This window comes from Sceloporus occidentalis, unplaced genomic scaffold (genome assembly GCF_023333645.1).
Source record: "Sceloporus occidentalis isolate IW3139 unplaced genomic scaffold, rSceOcc1.0.p SCAF_3, whole genome shotgun sequence".
Lineage (NCBI taxonomy): Eukaryota > Metazoa > Chordata > Lepidosauria > Squamata > Phrynosomatidae > Sceloporus > Sceloporus occidentalis.
In genome coordinates, this window is record NW_028316983.1 from 87,556,934 (window position 1) to 87,575,182 (window position 18,249).

At 38.7% G+C, this 18,249-nt stretch overlaps 1 protein-coding gene across 4 annotated transcripts in view; it reads left to right on the forward strand.

Moving 5' to 3' along the window:
* ROR1 (ROR family WNT receptor 1) overlaps nucleotides 1-18,249 on the forward strand; it is a 262,338-nt gene that overhangs the window by 157,937 nt on the left and 86,152 nt on the right. Inside the window, exon 1 of one of the 4 annotated variants that reach the window (XM_089515340.1) lies at nucleotides 4,799-4,815. The exons of 2 other annotated variants lie outside the window; for them this stretch is intronic. The gene's annotated coding sequence lies outside the window, so the exon portion shown is untranslated. Of the gene's footprint in view, nucleotides 1-4,798; nucleotides 4,816-14,989; nucleotides 15,027-18,249 lie in introns of those variants that run through there. One more of the 4 variants, XM_089515341.1, reaches the window with a different exon arrangement.

Genomic DNA, 18,249 nt, shown 5'->3' on the forward strand with positions numbered 1-18,249 from the left:
ATAATATGTCGTCGTAGAAGTGTAAGGACATGGGGCTTAGTACACTATACTTTGACTGTCCATTCTGTTAGTAATGTTTTGGTGGATTCTGAGAAATACCTGAGAAAAAAATAATTTAATTAACCCAGTATCATACAGAAGGAGGAACAGTCTCTTATTCATAAAGAGGAGCCATGTGCACTTACAACTTTGTTCTTATGAATCTTTGCTGGAAATATAAGTGAAAATCACTACCAAAATTTTCAGTAGCCTAGACACACTGCAGATTATGATGTCAGTTTGTCTGCCAGTCTGAATGTTTGTTCTGCAATGCAAATTGCATATTTTAATATCAGTTTCTACACTACCTTATTTCAGTGGTTTTTTAAAAAAACCTATTCCAGTATTCATAAAACAGTATGCAATATTTTTGATCTTATTTGTTTTGGTGATCATTTATTCCTCCTCCTTGATTCAGTACAAGATGTCTTTAATCTTTGCTACCTCTCTATTTCCCCTGGGCTTCTAAAACTTCCATCTTGGCTCAGTGATAGAAAACTTTCCTAACACATCATTTTGCAATGATAGATCCAGAAAATGTGATTTGATCCAGATAATCTGTGAAAATTCTATCAATTCAGACTCATGTTATTCCAACCCTATATGAGAATCAGACATATTTTGACTAGTATGTGGTTTCACATTGTGTTTTATTTATTTATTTTAAGTGTATATATGTCATCTTTACAGGTACAATCCTCTTAAGGCTCATTCCACAGAATAAATGTTCAAATTACAATAATAATAAGCATTCAAATTACAGTAATAATAAACTTCAATGTTACAAAACCATTAATAAAAACCATAGTAAAATCATAACACTTAAAACCTTCAGTTCAAAAGCAGTAAAAGCTAACAAACAAAACCAACCAGTCTTTTTTTAAAATCCCTTATATAAAAATGGCAAAGAAAAACATCTTTAAGGCCTTTTCAGTCTGAGCCTTTAGACAGAGTGAGACAGTCTACTCAGGCAGTAACTTTTGGATGGCACAAAAAAGCAATAATTTTTTTAAATTATTATTATATTTTTACTGCAGGAAAGGAGGAGGTACCTGTAGGGTTTTCTGTGTCAGGAGCCAAAGCAACTTGGTGACTTTGGCAGAATCTTTGAATGTATATTCATTACTCATTTTTTAATTTTTATTTTAAAAATAAGCTGTTAACATTCCTTAAGATTTAAGGAGACATTACCAGCACACTATTACTTTTTAGTGTATATATATATATATATATATTTAAAAATACACTTTAAAAATGCAAAAAACACCCCCAAATCCTCCCACCAGAGTTGTGTTTTAGGACTAACACAAAGATTCTTCTGTATGATATTTTTGACTCATATATATGGTAGTTCAGTACCTGCACTGAATTTTGAAATTTGTTGAGCGGAGCCCATCTTTTGGTAGAAATCTTCCTGAGAATCCTTTTCAGTTGTTTTTTGTCCACTACCATTGTTCCACATATACTTATCCCCTTGTTACTTCCTGAAGTAACAAGTTCCAGGTAACATTCCTTACTGTTTGTAAAAATCTGGGTTTGGGAGACTAATCACCATGACTTCAATGGGTAGCACAACATGCCATTTGCAGCTTGTCTTCAGACAGCAAAATGTTTGGGGCCAGCCTTTCATGACAAACCCAGTTGGAAATAAATTATACCACCATGGAAGACTGTTGAAAAATCCTTTTCTGAAATCTTTCTTTCTTGTAAACTGAAGGTGTATGTTGGTTTCATGAACTGGAGCACAGGTGGGAGTCATGCAGCCCTCACATTTTACAGGTGAAAATTAGCAGCACTCCAGATTGTGCAAGACTACAGCTGCCATTATAATTTACCATTTGGCTCTTCTGGCTAGGGCTGCTGAGAGCCACAGTCTAAATACATCTGGATGGTTGCCCTTTTGCCACCTCCACTCTAAACTATATACACTTTCGAGGCAGAAATGAAGCAGTTAAGATAGCTTGCTAAAACTTAACAAGCCAGCTTGACTTTTGCTTATTTAAAATGGCAGGACCCTAACTGGCCAGCCCCTTTAACTCTTAAGGTAAAATGTAGTAGAATTATTTAGTAGCATTTTAAAGGGTTTTTAAAAAGTATTTAAAGTAGATCTTTAAAAGAAAAAGATTCTAAGGAGTACAATTGTGCATGTATAAATTATCCCTTTCAAACCAGAGATTCCATGGCCTTAGCCTCATTAAAATCAATGGCCAATATGGAAATAATCATTTCAAGTCTCTGATGACATAGCATAATTCACAAGTGTTATGTTTTGTAAATGGGATGTGAGTTGTTTAAACAGACAGATCTGTCACTAAAGACTAGTATGAATATAATTCTATACACCATTATATAAAGAATGTCTGCCAAACATCTTAAGAGTTCTTTCAACATCTACAGGGTGTGCTGGGGAAGACTGGATAATTGACGTTTTCAAACAGTGTATTTTGGAATTTAAATTCACAGGGAATAGACAGTGAAACAAAGAGTGTGCACAAATATAGCTAAATGATGACTTAAGGGGGAAAAACAAGAATGAAATCAAAACTATGTACAGTTAAAAAAAAGTGATAAGTTCATTGTGGGGGAATCCTTATGTCTTCTTATTGTCGACAATACAATGAACATGGTAAGGGAGATGGTCAAATAGGATTAATGACTAGCCCGGATGTAACCAGGCACAATAAAATGTTAACGTTTTAATTGCATAACATATTTGCTGAAGAAGAGTTATGTTTGTTGCAATGTGCCCTCAAGTCGCCTTCCTCTGATGGCAGCCCTATCCTTGGATATTCTTGACAAGATTTATTCAGAGGATGTTTGCCATTGCCTTCCTCTTAGGTGGATAGAGTGAGACATGGCCAAGGTCATCCAGTGGAGATGCATGGCTGAGTGAGAATATGAAACTTCGTTTCTTGGAGTCCTTGTCCAGTACTCAAACCACTACACCACCACTGGCTTGGCTAATAGCTTACAGCTGTATTGACACAGCTCTCTACAATCTTGTTTTTTTATCCACTAGACCAGTGGATCTCAGATTTTGTCTTTATCCCCAAAATCACTATTTCAAAGAACCAATCATGATAGAAGGAAAAGGACTACTCAGAGAGACCAAGATGGCCCCACCCTTGCTGTCATTCCGGCAGCAAGTTAAAACATTTTTGAGCCATCAGGCTTTTAGAGATGGTTGACGTTGGGCTCTTCGTGCTCTGTGGTGCTAGATTTGAAGGTTTAAGAGTCTGTATATAGTTTTATTTTTATTGTTTTGATGTTTTAGTATTTTAAGCTGTTTTAATATGTACTCTTTTAAAGCACTTTTATCTTTTAAATTGCATTTTATTCCTTTAATGAGTGATGCGTTTTAATACTATACTAGTTCAATTCTATTCTAAAAATGCCCACTTTTGTATGTTTTTAATTGCATTGTATTTTAATTTATTAAGTTGCTTTGTATTCCAAATTGGGGAGTTTGTTTGGGGTGGGTGGGATATAGTAGTAGTAATAGTAACAACAACAACAACAACAATAATAATTCTGAGACAATAACTTAACATATACACTCAACAATCTATACGTCAAGGACAGGTTTGGGGGCCAAAACTGTGGATTTTGATAGGATCCATTGATAAGTTGAAGGTAAAACTTAGGGGCATGTAACCAAGGATGTACTGGATGAAGAAAAGAAAACAATGCCAAATAATTTACAAAATTCAGGTAGGCATACCTGCTCTCCCTGAAGGCTGGATGGATGAGGAGGGAAAATTGTAGTTGTGCGGTGTGTGAGGGAGGTAGGCAGACACAGATGGGGCTAAGAAAACAAAAACAACTATAGCCTCAAACATACAGCCCCAAAGTGCTGCTGTTGGCTGATGCAGGGAGCAGGTAAGGCACATGATGCACACCCCCGGATAACTCAGAGGCTGCATCAGGGCTGTGCTGGGGCTGCCAAATATAGCCCAAAATTGACAGCAGCTTCTTTCAAGGGTGGTAGCAGCATCTGATTGCTGCGGTCCCTGGGTGATCAGCATAGGAGTGGCCTCTGGCCACTCCTGCTGCCTTGTCTGCTTCACGTAGGCTTGCCATATCCCGCCTGGGGGCGGGACTTTCCCAGTTTTGGGCGGGGCCACATGGTCCAGCCCTGGTTTGGCCCCGCCCCTGGGATTTCGCCCGTCCCCGGGCTGAGGGGAGGATTCCCTCCCTACTTGTGCCCCGCCTCCATCGCCACAGCAGTGAGGGCGGGGCCAGGGCAGGCAGGGAAAGCCTCCCTGGGAGGAGAATTCCCTCCCCGCCTTAGCCCCACCCCCGTCGCCCCAGCAGCGAGGGCGGGGCCAGGGCCGGCATTCAAATGTAGGACACAAAAATGTGTCCTACATTTGAAAATTTTGTCCTACATTTGTCCCGGTTTGGAGGTCCTGACAAATAGCAACCCTAGCTTCACCCCTAAGTTATCAGTGATTACAATGTTGAATGTGATAGCTTTAGCTATTTTTAACCAGGAAAGCTAACAAACAAAAATGTTTTATTGAAATCCTTCAAAGCCCGATTCCTCTCTCCACTCCTTTAGGGAAGACAGTCAAAGAACTGCACTGACACCATTTTGCTGCCTAGGCATTCAAAAAAGGTCAGAAGCATCATCATGATGGAGAGAGTAGAGGGTGTTGGTGCTTTTTTTAGGTACTTCCGGGATAAACTAGGTCTCAGCTTTCACCAGTCTAGTCAGAGAAGGGATGGTTCCTTTTTAAATAAGAGCTAAAGGAAAGTACTCACATTGATTTGCGGGTAAGTCAGTTTTGGAGGGTCAATTTTTTAAATTAAAATTTCTATACTTATTCATGAGTACTATATACAGTATATGTAGTGGAGGTATCCCCATTAATTAGGTTGGCAAGCAGGTGATAGTTGTGCAGTTCAATTTCCTTTCTTTGGTTCTCTTGGAACTAGGTTCATCTTCCAGTTGCTGTGTGTGTGCACTCAAACTGGTAGTCATGTTAATTCACCCAATGTGATCTGCAGCATTGATCTGGGATACTCTGCCTCAGATTCATTCTACTTGCTATGAGGGGATGCTGGAACCCATCCATTAAAGAGTTTTTCCCCTCTGCTATAGACCACCCTGTACTTCAGTTTGGCACCATTAAAACCTATGTCCTCATAGAGATTTTTGTCAAGTTTTCAATATCAAATGAAGTCTTAGGAACACTTGGAATTTCTACCAATTTGATTTCAGGACAATAAACAATCTATTGTTATATTTATAATTTACAATATATTTTAAGGATGTAATAACTGCAAAAATATTTGCAAGATTGTAAACACAAAGAAACAATAATAATTTAGTAGTGCAAGTACAGTGGATAATCACTGGAAGGAGATGGCATGTAAATAGCACTCATTGGGGGTTAGGGGAAATATCAAGTGTCCAGAGTAATTACTAGCATGCCAAAAAGTGAAGAATGGGATTATCCATTGCAGTTAGATCTTCAGAAGTCAGCACATCACATCTGCAGGAAGTCATGAGGACAGAGGAAAAACAAAATTCTTGGTCATTGTAATGAAAATCCTGTGTCCCATCTAAACTACTTTTGCACCCTCTATTTGCTACTGGTTGAGGGAACCCCTGTACAGGACCACAGATATGACACTCTAGTGTCCTGTGTCATTACAAAAATATAACGTTCATTCCTCATTCCAAATAATGGCTCTTCTTGGTATTGTTCTAAAGCAAGGTTAATAATCATGTTGTTCTAAATCTTTGTGACATTTTGGCATATCTGTTCAGAGCTGTATTTCAGTATATATTGTATCTGCCATAGAAATTCAGTCTCTGGCTTGGCTTAGAAATTTGCCATGCCTTATCACAAAGGGGTAATGACAGTAAGTTGTGCATTCATCTGTTTTTGGCACTAGCTTATGCCAGCCCCCATTATGGGCAGAGAATCTAGATTCCTGAAGTGGCGCATTTGCTGTGGGGTGCCATCTGGGACATGAGATTGCTTCCAATTATGAACTTCAGCAGGAAGCTGATAGACTGAGCAAGCAACTTGATAGGCTATTTAATGAATGCTTCATTCTGGGCAGTCAAATGACTATGTATCTTTGCTATCTGTCTGTTTATAAAATATAGTTGCACATCTGAACTATCCATCTTTGTGGGTTTTTTTAGCAGTCTCTGTATAGGCATAACAAGTTTGGGATGTGATAGCTAAAGAACTTGCTATCCAAGGCAGTTGACAGACAATTGGTTAACATAACTATTTTTCCTTTCACACTGTTTTAGTATCCTTCTAACCCTCTGGTACAACTCCATGTGGAAATTTGGCCTTCTCAGGACATGTAAAATTCAGCTGGTATAGCTCCAGTTCTCATGTTCTTTTGAAAGCTAGTCAAAGAAAAATAGTTTTTTAAAATGTCCCCTGCTCAGCCTGGTGTTTTTTTTAAAGTAGGGATTTATTAGAATGTGAAGTGTGTCTTGTTTTTAACAATTATTGTAAGAACTGTTTTTGAAGTAATAGGTAACTTTAAAAAAGAACACAATTTTGATCAGAAGCATTTATTAGTTTGTAATTGTCTTGTTTTTAACAATTTTTAAGAGCTGTGTTTCAAGGGTAACTTTAAAAAAAGAACACAATTTTAATCAGAAGCAACAAGTTTCTTGACTAGTAAACATTTTTAGCTTTGGGCCTGTATCAGGTTGCACATGAGAAATTCATACTATACACATCCAGTAAATTAATAAAGTTAGATATTGGCCAACTTCCCTTTGGAAGAATATTTTGAGTATGAATTAGTTGGCTAACTGCCAAGTTGTATTTAATTATGGCTGTGTCTCATTAGTCAAGAGTAATTTTTCTTCATCTATTTCATTAAATATGTATAAAGTAGGTATTTGGCTGAGTTTCAAAGGACCATGCAGCTAGTTCCAAGTTCCCAGTGGATACAAGGATTGTGGTTGCCTTTTGTTTCTTTAAAACTAAGGTTAGTGTCTGGTGCTTGAAGAACTCACAAAAGTTCCAAAGTCCCAAGACTTCAAGCTTTCCTAAGTATTCATTTCAAGATTTTATATTTCACTTTTTAAAAATTTAACAACAATTTCCAATGGAATGGTACTAAGTAGTTCTTTGTACCCTATACTTTTCTGGTAAATCTCAATTTATTTATTTTTACTTTGACTTAGAAGTATTACATTCTAAAACAGAGATGACAAGAGTTAATAGTTCCCCAGATGGTTTCTCTCAGTTCTGCTGCTTTTGAACTACCAAACTAAAATAGTTGGAAATCAAATTAAGATATAATATGAAGAGAGTTGTGTATGTTGTATTTTAATCTCAAACCTTTTAAAATAGGTGGAGCAAGTAGACCGTGCAGGCATACTCATATAGATCTGGGCAATATTGCCTTTTTTGATATTTTCTCATGGAATCTGGGAGTTTTAGTCCAGAATTGTTTTCCTAAGCACCGACTGAAGTCTTGCCTAGGCTACCATGGTTATTTTCCTGGCATTGCTCCATCTTCTATCACTCCAATGGAGGTCATTGTGACACAAACATAAGCCCTGGGAGTGGAGCAACTGTCAACCAGACTCTCTCCTCAACATGCATGGACAACCGCACTGAGTTCAGGAAGTAATTTTCAGCCCCCAGGACTTTTTTGGGGCTACATGCCTTACCAAAAATGCCACTCCCCTTGGTCTAAGAGCTGAGTAGCCATGTCAGGTTTTGGGGGCCGTCACAATGCCTTATGCCTTATATCACACAAGAGTATTTCCTTGTAGGAGGTAAGACAGGGTTGCTAGTTGACTCTCAACCCATTACACTACCATTGTATATACCAACCAGGTAACCAACCTGCCAAAGAAACGTGGGGGACTGATGGTTGTAGCAGCACCTTTGGAGAGTCCAAGTGGTGGTGGTGAAGGTGGACAGCAGGAGTGTAGCTACTGGGATGAGGGCAAAATGAAGACATTGCCGTCAGTAAGAATCTTGCCCTTCTGATTAAATTTTCCTTCAGTTCCCAAATTTCTAGCATTGCAGAAAGTAATACATGGAATATTATTCAAACCTAGAACTCTTATATTTTCCATATTTGCATTCCTGTGGTAACTTTGCCTGCTCCTTTTCTTTGGATGTCTAAACTGCATTTCTAAATCAGTGTGCAAAGGGATCTTGCAGCATCTTTGAGGCAAACTGAGAGAAGTTGGTAGAATAAACTTTCGTAGACTTGAGATTACTTCCTCAGATGCATGGGGAAATAATCTAAAATCTACAAAAGCTCATGCTAACAACTTCTGTCTTTCAGTTAGTATCAAAGGTGCTTCAAGGTCCCTTTGCATACTGATTTTCGAGACTAGCATGGTTGTGTCTTTGTAATTCTGAATGTTCAATTGAAGCTTTAGGTTACTTTGCTGCTAGAAACTTGGGACTGAAGAAAAATTTCATTGGGGGCAGAGTTCTTATTAAGGGGAACAATGACTTCATTCTGTTTCCTCCACCCCCAGTTACACCCCTGACATGCAGTGCTAGGAGGCAGCAATGGTGGTGCCATGCTGAGGGCTCACTCAAACCTAGTGGTGGCTCTGAAATTAAGAAAGTAGGAGGTCATCTCTGTATAGAATTATGCTGAATATGATTTTTGTATTTGTTGAATCTGTAACTGCGTAACCGCATTCATGAAGTTGCTGAGAGATGAGCTACATAAATGAGCATGAATTGGTATCTGTTATAATTAACTTGTTCCAAATGTATTTTAGGTGACACCCTGCTAAGGGACTTCCTAGTTTATATAAAAGTTTTCTGATTTCATTTAGTGAAGGGTGGAAACCATAATTTAGATTGCTAACAAGATTAAATGTCAAGAATGGGGCTTTTGCTGTTCTCATTTTAAAAAATGCTTAAGTAGCTAAGGCGCCTGCAGCCATAACCATTTTAACTGCAAATCAGGCAGGAACAAGAGGTGGCTTTGGTGTGATAGGAAGAACAGGTTTGCCCTGGAGTACTTTTGAGCAAGTTTCCATGTATGACTCACTCACCTCCCACCACTAGAAACTGCCTTGGCTGGCACACAGATTTCTGTTTTTGGCTTGGGGATGAACTATCCAGGTGGAACATCAGTTTTCTTACCACAACTTCCCTGAATTTTGTATATTGGCATAGCTCTCCCTGTTTCTTGAATGCTATTGCAGCTGTCTTTTTCTTTGCCTTTCCCAATTATTTCCAATATTTTAAGAAAGATTAGTTAGTTTTTAATAAAGGTGTTAGCATTGTTGAATTTTAAACCCCTTTTAGCCCCAAAGCCATCAATAGTGTGACAAAATACAGTTGAAATTATTTGTTTTGAATTTTGTTTTAACATTTTTAGACAATCTTGAAGAATAAAAACCTTCCCAAGGCAGAAACCAACAGATAAAGATAAAATATAGAGATGACAAATTTCTGAAACAGTAAAATCACAATTCTAGTATTAATAGTATGCAAAGGGATCTTGTGCACCTTTGAGACTAACAGAAGTAAATAAATTGGTAGCATGAGCTTTTATAGACTTAACCCTACTTCCTCAGATGCATTTGAGGAAGTAGGCTCAAGTCTATGAAAGTTCATGCTACCAACTTCTTTCTTTCAGTTAGCCCCAAAGGTGCTACAAGATCCCTTTACATACTGAGTTTCCAGACCAACACGGCTATGTCTTTGAATTCTAGTATTAATAGTTTCTTAAGAGCCAGCCATAAACAAACATCTGGTCCAGTAGCAAACTAACATTAAATAAAGAATTGTATCTACCTCCCCCCCTGCCCACATACCATATCCATCCATCCATCCTATGGGTTTTTTCAGAGTGGGGTAAGGCAGTAGAAACTGAGTAATTAGGTTCTTTTTAAAGCCCTGCAGTTATGGCACTTCATGTGTTCCATTGGCACAACATACTATGGGTATGCCAAGAAACTTGTTGTGTTTTCTTGCAGGTGAATATAAGGCTACGTCCAATTTTTAGTATGAATTAAAGAAGGACCACCGAATCAACTGGAACTTGGTAAGTCAAAACTCACATAAGTTCCATTGATTCAGTAAACCTATTCTAGTTGAGACTAGAACCAAGGTGGTATAATGGTTTGAGTGTCGGACTAGGACTCTGGAGACCAGGGTTTGAATCCCCACTCAGCCATGAAAGCCCACAAGATGAGTCTCACTCTCAGACTCGGAGGAAGGCAAAAATAAAGGTAACTCCCCCCCCCCCGAACAAATCTTGCCAAGAAAACCTCATTATAGATTTGCTTGAGGGTTGCCATAAGTCAGGGGTGACTTGAAGGCACACAGCAACAAACAGAACACTGCAGTTATTGGTTTAAATCTAATTGTTAGACTCTGCAAGAGTAGATCCATTGAACAGAAAAAACAATGTACCATCACTCCATCATATCATATTACTTCTAGCTCTAGGATTCACAGAAAAAAATGATCAATTTTAGTTGCCTTGCCATGCTTGGGGAGTTGGGGGGAGTTTTTCGTGGTGATTCAGGCTATCTGGGCACATATTCTTTTTTTACCAAAACCTTGGCAGAGAAAATCAAATGGTTAGTGGTTTGAACTTTGGACTCGAGAAACCAGGGTTTGAATCCCCCCCCCCCCCGCCTCAGCCATGGAAACCCATTGGATGACCTTGGGCAAATAATACTCTCTCAGCCTGAAGGGAACAAAGGCAAATCTCCTTTGAATAAATCTTGCAAGAAAAAAACAAATCAAAACACCATGATAGGTCTGACTTAGGGTTGCCATTAGTCAAAAATGACTTGAAGGTACACAACAATAGTTGAAAGTAGCAGTTGTGTTTAGACCACAGTAAGAGTGCTATATCCCACAGTAAGAGTGCTATATCCCTCCGTTTTCACGGGGGATCCATTCCAGACCCCTCCCCCACAAAAATGGGAAACCACGCACGTTCAAGCCCTATTAGCTTGAATGGAGGTGCACTCCCCATTGGTGCAAGCCCCTTTTTTAACTCCCTCCATTCGCCCCCTGCAAATAATCAAGGCACACGGATCCCAAGTCCGCGAGAATAGAGGGAGGACTGTAGTTCTCAAAGCACAAGCAACTTGATATGGTGAAGCAACTTGATATGGTGAAGGCTGATACAATTCTCAATTGTCAGTTAAACAATAAAATAAGACATCAAAATTGCAGAATCGGAGTTTAACATAGTGACTTCAGTTATCATAAAAAGCAGTATAGAAATTAATAATCTTTACTGACTTTCAAACAAGGGAATTCTAGAGCCTTCAGTGGAGAAGGCTCTGTTTAATATATTTAGAAGCTGTAGTTATTATATATCAATGATTCTGTCAATTACTATCTTCTCTTGGGAGGATTATTATATCTTGTGGACAGAAATCAAAGTTTCATCTCCTTAAAGCAGTAGTTCACAGCATTTGGCCCTCCAGATATTTTTAACTTCAACTTGCAGAATAACTGAGTATGCTGGCTTAGACATCTGCAATCTGAAGTTCAAAACTGTCTGGAGCACCAAAGGTCAAGAACCACTTCCTTGCTGGTCAGGTTCTCTGATTTTAGAGAGTTTAGACTGAAATCTATGAAAACCTACAGGGAAAAGATCCAGCCAGGGATCCAGCCTATGATTCATGACCCAGACCTCTAAGTGTACTTTTCATTTATTTTTGCTTAAACATGGATTAATGAATGGGACTGTATATATGTTTAATCATTTATTTCTTTGGCTTCATACCTAAGACCCATTCCTGTTACTAGAAGCACATCTCAGATCTATGCCAAGTTGAACATTCTGATTTGTAGCTAATTTCAAGCATGGTCCAGTTGGCTCTTATTTCCTGACTGTTTCCAGTTCTTGCAAAATGTGTGAAATCACTGTGATCCAGATGTTTTGGCTGATGCTTCCCATCCCCAGCTAGCTGGGGTCATAGTTCAGAACATCTGAATCATATCAGTGCTGGTTTACCGTACTGCAATATGGGAGTCTCAAACTAAAATTGCCTCTTGACTGATTACGACCCATGGATTTCATAGAATTTTCTTATACAAGGAATACTCAGAGATGGTTTTACCAGTTCTTTCCTCTAAAATACAGCCTACAGCACTTGGTATTGATGAGCAGTTTCCCATCCAGGTACTAACTAGAGCTGACCATGCTTAGCTTCCAGAACATTATTGTTTGTTAGAGGCATCTATACCGCTGGCCATCTGATATTGATTATAGGATTCAAAGACCTAGCTGTATTAGTCTGTAAAATCAGTATGGAAAGAGATCTTATAGCACCTTTGAGACTAATTGAAAGAAAGAAGTTGGTAGCAAGAGCTTTCAATGTGAAGTCAAAGGCTTTCATGGCCAGCATCCATAATTTTTTGTGGGTTTTTCCGGCTATGTGGCCATTTTCCATAAGAGTTTCTTCCTGATGTTTCGCCAGCAGCTGTGGCTGGCATCTTCAGAGAATGCTTGCCTGGAAAGGACTTGGGTATATATATTGTGTGACCTGGAGAGACAGGAGTGATTTGCATGTGTATTGTTTTGTTGCTAATGGCAGGCCTCAGGGTGGGAGGGTCTGCAAAAGAGGATTAGTGTCTGCTTGATAGTGCTCATTGTCTGCTGGGAGATTTCTCATTTGCATTTGTTGAGTCTTTTTCTTGCTATTTTTCAGGAGTGGTAGCCAAACCTTGTTTTCTTTTAGGGTTTCCTCTTTCCTGTTGAAATTGTCCAGGTGTTTGTGGATTTCAATGGCTTCCCTGTGCATCCTGACATGGTAGTTGTTGGCGTGGTCCAGAATTTCAGTGTTTTCAAACAGTATTTTATGCCCAGGATGGTTTGTGGCATGTTCTGCTACTACTGATTTTTCTGGCTGGCCCAGTCTGCGGTGTCTCTCGTGTTCCTTGATTCTTGTTTGCGCACTGCATTTGGTGGTCCCTATGTAGAAAGCAAGAGCTTTCGTTGGCTTTACTCTATTTCCTCTTCCAAATGCATCTGAATAAGTATACTGAAGTGTATGAAAGCTCATGCTACCAACTTCTTTCTTTCATTTAGTCTCAAGGGTGCTACAAGATCTCTTTCTATACTGATAGTATGTTAGAAAATATTTGAATTTAAAAAATTAAATTAAATATTTCATGATGTACTGCAGAAAACCAAATTTGAGGCTTTTATCCAATATTGTCCATCTGCCAATGGAATTTCATTTGTCACAGTGGTTTTTCTGCAACTCCATCTCCAAAGTGTTGCCAAACCTTCCAGAGCAGAAAGGGTGAATGATACAGAGGACAGAAGAAGAGAAAGAGTGAAGGGAAAATTCTGTTGTTTGAGTGGCAATCTTCTACCACAGTGTTGGCTTTGCTGTAGCCGTATTAGTCTGGAAAATCGATGTGCAAAGGGATCTTGCAGTACCATTGAGACTAATTGAACGAGAGAAGCTGGTAGTATGTGCTCTCATAGACTTGAGCCTACTTCCTCAGATGCATGTTTTGTTAGTATACATGCTTATTCGAGACTAATCATCTGCTAAATTCCTGCAGCAAAGTATGGGTGTTTAAAAGATTTAGTTGTCATCTCCTGTGGCATATGATATTTTGACATTCTTTATTCTGAGGAGCAACAGATAGTAAGTCAAATCCTACTGCAAATACCTTTGAAACAACTTTCAAAGTTGTACTACTTTTAAGTCCTTCTCTTGTTTTAGAAATTCAAGAGGAGTAGTTCCTTGCCTTAGACAGCCCAAAGAGGAAGTGTTGCTTTGATAGGCAGCACATTCTTAAAGGATTTAGATGATACAAACATATACTTGCACCATTTTCTGCTTTAAAAAAAAATAGAGAGAAAAAAAAAAAAAGAATTGCCCCTATAAACCTTCTGTAGAAGTCACATTTCAAAATGTTTTTAAAAAAATCACTTTCATTTGTGGCCATTTAGAGGGCGAGAGAGGTGGAGAAAGCAACCCTTTTCATTTAGAGATAGTTTTGACCCCCTCAGGAAATTCTGAGCTGAAAAATGAACCATTTAAAAAAAACCTTGGGTTCTGTGCACTTGTGGAAGTTGGTTGGAACCACCAAAAAGGGAGTTTGAGGCTGCACACTTTCCCTATCGTTCTACATAGATGAACATTATATATGAAATGGGTTCCTGTACATGGATTGCTGTTCTGGATGCGGTCAGTTGAGAGAATGCTGTGAAAAGTCTTTTGCATGTGTGTCATCTGGTAGGAGAGACAATCTCTAGTTCTATGCATGCGCCAGTGGACTCTGGTAGTATCTATCAGTCACCAATCAGTTGAAAGATAGAGAGAGAGGGCTTAAGCTGCCTGTCTGCCTCCTTCCCTTTTTCTTTCCTTCCTACATTACTTAATGACAAAAACTGAACATTGGGGTTTCAGTAAGGGCAGCTTAATAGCTTTCATATACTGTATATCAAAGAATATGGTGCATGTGGCCCTCCAGATATAGTCTGACTTGAACTCCCATCAGCCATAGACAGTGTTGAAGAATGATGGGAGTGGTAGTCCAACAACATCTGGAGTGCCACCCATTCTCCATCGCTATTCTATATTTTCTAGTACCATTTCATGACCTTGTAGATTTGTCTTCAGGGATATTTTGGAACCCATAAATAAAATTGATTTTAAGCTGAAGCATTTAATGTTGGGTATGACACAATTGGTTCTAAAACTTGCATTCTTTTAAAGGAATGGCTATTTTTCTCCTCTGTCAAAGAGAGGTGGAAGCCATAACTGTGGGATATATGAGACAAACATAAATATGTCTGTGTATTCTGTGACTTGCTTGCTAATATCCCATCTGACCATTTTTAATATCTTCACACCTGGTGCAGATTAAGGAAATGGCAGTGAGGTTTTAAAATGAATACTATTTGGCCAAATTCCTCCTAATTCTCTCTCTTTCTTCCCTTCTTTATTTCAAGAATGAGTGACTGACAAGAGTTCATCCAGTCAGCACATCCCTGAGCTTATTCCCATTTTGAGGAGGCTTGTAAGTCCCACTGCTCTGCATGTGTTCTCATTCTTGGGTTAAAAATTCCAGTCTGAAACAAAAGCCTAAGCAAAATATACCTGAATGTGGATGTTCACCATAGATGGTGAAAACCCTGATGTGATTAAAGATAGATTTGTTTTTGGTTTTGCTTTAGGCAAAAATGACCACATGCTGATTCTATTTTATCAAAATTTGAACAAGTTACTTATTCGAACTACAACTCCCAGATTCTCCTAGCACTGGCCATATTACGAAGTTTAGCCCAAGAAATGTGTAAGCCAAAACATGTAAGCCAAAAAGTAATGTTTCTGAACTCCTCTCTCTCTCTTTCTCTCTCTCTCTATCTATCTATACACACAGAGAGAGAGAGAGAGACAGACAGACAGACAGACAGACATAAAAGACTCTCATGGATTTCAAGTTATGCAGCAAAGATCACATCTGCATGCTTTGTTCTTCACCTCCCTGACCTTATTGGGAAATGCTTTCTAAATAAATGCTCCTTAGGGTGACATCCTCAAAGCAGTTCCCAGCTGAATAGGTGACTCATGTGCTGAAGCACACAAAATGAAGCACTGTTTCTGAAAATGACCCAACTCATTTGTTAATTTATCAGTGTCACATGGGATCTGTTTTCAGCTCCAGAATGGAAGTCAGACAGATTTCCCACAGATGATTGATGCCACCAAGTTTGTTTGCATTGAAAAACATGCCATATCACAAAAAAACAGTTTACTGTACAGAAACATGGTGTTGTTTCTTCACCAATGGGTAGAAAACAGATGAATATGTCAAACTTCCAGCACTGTGCCAAACATGGAGCACTGTGGAAACATTTTCCAGGTTAATACAAAAAACATAGAGGGGTAGCCATGTTGTCCATATGATAAACCCAATAACATGCAAACAATGATGCCTTTATTAGGCCAACGAAAATGCACAATATACATGTTGCAAGTTTTTGAAGCTTCACAGGCTTCTTCATCAGGCAAGATATTAAAAACTATACAAGAGAAAAAAATTGAAGATGTTAATCATAAGCCTGCACTTTGCTGTCTTTGTTCTCAGATGGTATGGAGGGGCACTTCTTGCAGGCTGGAACCTACTCCTTCTGGCCATGTGGTTACTGAGAGATTCTCAAAGTCCAGGAAATTTAACATCCATTTGCAACACAAAAAAAGATGACTCCTTTGGAATCCAGTGTGTCTCCATGGCTTGAAACATGTGTATTTTGCATTTTGGTTGGTCTAATAAAGGTATAATTTTTGGATGTTACTAGGGAGCTTATTGCACAGTTTTGTCTCTGTCTGGGCACGGGCAGGGATTCCAGCTGAGCAAGAAAGCTTTCTGGCTGAACAAAATTAATCCGCCTCAGCCCAGCTTGGAGACGTGTTGGGGTTGGCAGTGGCATGGGGATGCCTTGCCGACAGTTTAGCATGTGATAAGCTCCGTTTTCACTCAGCCATGCGTGTACCCTGCCTGTGCTCAGAACAGAGACAAAAGTATTTGTGATAACTGCATTTGTCAATGTTATGCTTCACGTTTAAATTGTACCATATTTATTTGTTATTTGGGGTGGAGAGAGAAAACATAAAATTTTGTGTGGTGAGCACCTCAGTAGACAAGACATGTGGATGTATTAACTGCATAGCTTGATGCATCTATATTCACAGTCATTGCTACCTGGTGTTGAGTTACATGAAGTTGAGGCAGGATTTAGAATTTCCATCTATCATCCATGAACAAATCACTACCAGGAGGATGGGTGCTATGCTAGGGCAGACTTGGCATTTACATGTCTTTTCTTCAATGGTGGGTCAGTGTCAATGTGGTGGAAGAATTCGGAGGGCCACGTAAAGATGCTTCCAACCCCTTCCTCATCTTTTCAAAATAATCCCATGATGATTACTGTGGAAATCTCATGGTATATTGAGCAGAAAGGAAGGAAGGAAGACAACAAGCTTGTGAGCAGTGGTGGTGGGGAAAGCATTAAAGATATGCTCTGTGAAGAGCCAGTAGTAGAAGAATTCCCCTCTTTCTCTCCTCCCTCCCAAAGATTGTTATCTCATTCAAAGCCATTGATTTTTAGCCCCTGAACTGCAGCTCTGTCTTGGCTTTTTCATAAAACAAAGACACCAAGGTCTCAGAACAAAGATCAATAAACCCCTTTCGTTTGTCTCTCCTGAGGAATAATCTTCTTTATGGTCTCAGAGAGATTACTCATTTGAGTGGAGTATCTAGTGCTGGGTGATGAAAGGGCTCTACTTTTGTTTTCATTAATGTTAAGGCTCCAACTGAGTTGTCTCTTCAGTGACAGTTATAGGCACTACGGGACAACAAGAGTTTGTCTAAAAAAGCCAATGTAATGTACAGCTTGCTGTAACAAATGTCATTGAAATAAAATATGTTGCTTTTGCTACTAATGCAAAAAGAAAGAGATGTTCCCAGAACAAAAGAAAGAAAGAAAGAAAGAAAGAAATGTGTATAAATATAATGCATAAAAGTTTGAAATAATTGAAATTGTGTGGTATGCCATATGATGCAGTATTTCCATATATTTACATCAATAAGATGTTCATGCACCAAAAGGCAAAATAAACACATCAAAATAATTAATTTCCTCAACATATTGTAAATACAATGTATATATGAAGTTGTTATTATTATTATTATTATTATTATTATTATTATTTGTATAGCACCATTGATGTATAACACTTTCCATGTAAAACAACCAAAGACAGTGAGCCCTGCCAAAGTTGTACAATCTATGTGTACTGTATAGGGAAAGGAAAGAGTAATGCAAATAATGTTTAAAACATAACAATACTATTGTACAACAAATTATCCCAATAAAATAACAAAAACCCCATCAACGTTACCATATAAAGCAAATTGACAAATATATGTAATCAAAATATACAAGATTATAAAACAATATTAAACTAAAATTCTAAAAGCTTTGGAAAACAAGAAAGTTTAAAAGAGAGATTTAAAAGTAACAAGGGAAGGAGCAGCCTGCAAATGTTCAGGGAGACAATTCCAAGAGTGTTTTGCAGTCAGTGAAAAAGGTTGAAACAGAGGCAAGGAAGAAACCCATGGCTGGCTGAGAAGCCTAGGTCCCTCTCCAGACGGGCCTTTGCGGTGCCCCGTCACGTGCTAGGGGTTGGCCGAGGGCGCACCACCCATACTGGCCTCACCCCTAGCATGTGAAGAGGGT